Source organism: Odontomachus brunneus, unplaced genomic scaffold (assembly GCF_010583005.1).
Source record: "Odontomachus brunneus isolate Ranch 3 - 2012 unplaced genomic scaffold, Obru_v1 Obru_scaffold_061, whole genome shotgun sequence".
Lineage (NCBI taxonomy): Eukaryota > Metazoa > Arthropoda > Insecta > Hymenoptera > Formicidae > Odontomachus > Odontomachus brunneus.
Window position 1 is genome coordinate 1,138,330 of NW_022639511.1, and position 3,015 is coordinate 1,141,344.

Below are 3,015 nucleotides of genomic sequence, written 5' to 3' on the forward strand. Positions count from 1 at the left end.
CCTGATATTCGGGCGTCCCGGTACTTTCCGAACACCCTGTATATATAAAATGTATAAATATCAAATTATATATTATATAATAATTATAATTTATATTTATATTCTATATATTATATAAAACATCTTTATAAGCTATGAAGCTTTATAAGCTCCTGAACTATTTTGTAATCTTTCTATTCCCTCTTTTTTATCAAATGCCAAATATGTAACTTAATATGTAAGTTTTCTTCAAGTGATAACAAACAGTACAATTTAGTAAAGTTTAGGTGTATTAGTTGAATCCTTCTTGAGTATAGAATAATGTAGATAAACGCTAAATTTTTAGGATTTAATAATCACATACTTTAGACTTTATGTAACGTGTTTAGTATTGAGTTTAGAGTTAAATGCTTTTTATAATTAAATTGTGACTAGAAATTTGATGTTACATATATCATATGCCTCAAATGAAAAACTTAGATCTTACTTTAAGGATCCATTGTTCCAACTTCTTAGTGAACTACCTAACAGTTAAATGATGTCTGTTTTTGTCCAATTTGAAGAAAAAACAAAGTTAAATATGATTTAACTGTTAGGTAGCTTACCTTAGAAGTTGGAACAATTAGCCCTAAGGTCTGTATTAATAGTTATTGAAACTTATCTCTTATCTATTATAAGATATTTAAATTTTAATTCAAAGTTAGATGAGAGTTTTTCAATTGAATCATGCAATTACAAGTATAGATGTCACACATATAATTTTATTGAAAAACTTAAATATAACAAAGAATAAAAATTTGACTATCTCATGTGAGACAAATTTCAAATGACAACTATAATAAGTGCTACAGACTCATTCAGATCCGAAATCTCATATGTATATGAGGCAAGTTTAAAAAATAATTATTAACAACAACCTAGGTTCCCGATAAGTATTTCTTCAGAAATCTACAGCTTATTTTCAGTCAAGAATGTCATAATATATTAAAATAAAAATATATTTACAAGATGTTGCACTAGAGGTTAAAGTATACTTCCTTCCTTCAGTATCTGGATTACAGGAATTCTCAAGAGACATATCTCTCCAACACCACTCCAGGTCAATATAAGAATAAAGATTATAGAATCGACAAGGTTGTTTGAAACAATCTTAATGAGAAGTAAACCAAGGAAGATTCCAAGGCACGTTCCAAAAATCTTAGTTTAATGTCCGAACTTGCTCGAATACGTCGTCGTAACGGCGGCTAGGCCGGGACTTTTTTAGGTTAGAATATACATGTGGTTAGGAAACAGCGTTTCACTATAAAATATTTAAATTTTACAAGCAAGTATTGAATGATCAAAAGAGTAAATCGCTCAATTGCAATTTAGATAATTGTTTAGAATAACTACTCTCACCTCCGATTTTGATGAAAATAAGCTCATTCGACGCGTTTTTACTAAAAATAAAAGAATCTGGCCGAAAAAAAATGTCGCTCTGCCTCGCGAAGCGAGATATTTAGCGTTAAAGTTAGTCACATCCGAGGTTAAGAAATTTGTCATCTGAACGTAATGCGAACTAGACTTGCACTGAAATACGTTCAACAACGCACTCGTGCCCTATGGGGTCTGTCCTTTTTAGATGCACTGATTATTTATTAACACTATTTATTTTTTTTAAGAAATGTATTTATTTTTTCAAGAAATGTTAGATCTAAATTTTAATCCGCATAAAAAGGTAATTATTAACTTTTATAAAATAGTGTATATTATTAAAGCAGAGGAAAACATACATGAACTATTCTCTGCTTTATCTGCTTATAAGAGTTTATGCTTTTGATTAAAACAAAGAAAAGCATGTATGAACTATTCTCTGCTTTATAACAGAGTTTATGCTTTTGATTAAAGCAGAGAAAAGCTTAGTTCGCATTACGTTCAGATGACAAATTTCTTAACCCTGGATGTGACTAACTTTAACAATAAATATCTCGCTTCGCGAGACAGAGCGACATTTTTTTCGGCCAGATTCTTTTATTTTTAGTAAAAACGCGTCTAAAGAGTCTATTTTCATCAAAATCGGAGATGAGGATAATTATTCTAAACAATTACCGCAATTTATAATAATTTCTAATTTCTTACCATCTTGTTGTATCTTTCTAGGATTTATATATCAAACGTATACAGGATCGACCACGCGGCCAGTACTTGTCTCCAATCTGCAATGAATGACCGAGGACGCCCGAGCCAGTCTCTCTCTCTCTCAATATTGGACACTTTCCAATTGCTTAACACATCTTGACACACACGTACCAAACCAGTTTATTGGTCACATATTATCTAAAATATCTTGTAAGATAATATGCAACCAATAAACTGATTTTGTGTAACACAGTATACGCAACTGGAAAGCACCCATTGGTGGTTCCAGGTAATCCTGAGATTTTTCCCCAACATCATTCTGATGATCAAGCCAGTGATGAAAGTGATTTGAGAAAAATAGCGGACCGTGCGCATGCGCGAGGACGTCATAAGCCATGTGACCATTGGCTTACATCGTTCACTTGATATGCGTACTAAATAGTAACTTTTTATTAAATAATCTTATATGGCTCCTGCACACAGGACGCGGTAATGTTTGCCGCGCGGCGAAAGTCCGCGCAACAGCCAATTAATATGTTGTTTTTCCGTAAAAGCTAGAAGGTTATTACGGAAAGCAGCATATTGATTGGCTGTCGCGCGAATTTCCGCCGCGTGACAAACATTATCGCTCCTGTGTGCAAGAGCCAATAGCGTATTTGACTGGCCCTGGGTTAATCGCTCCGAGAGCGATTAATGAAGTCATAAGTCTCTACTAGCCAATCATAAAGCTTATAAATACCTGTTCGACTAATAAACGTAGGCTGAATAACCCAGAATAAGTTAACCCAGAGCCAGTCGAACTTGCTATTAATATTGATGATATATATAAACATCGGTATATTAAGCTGGTATAATACTCATCAAGAAAATGTATTGTATTGATTGAATGTGTTGCCGTTGATATGCATTGTCAATATT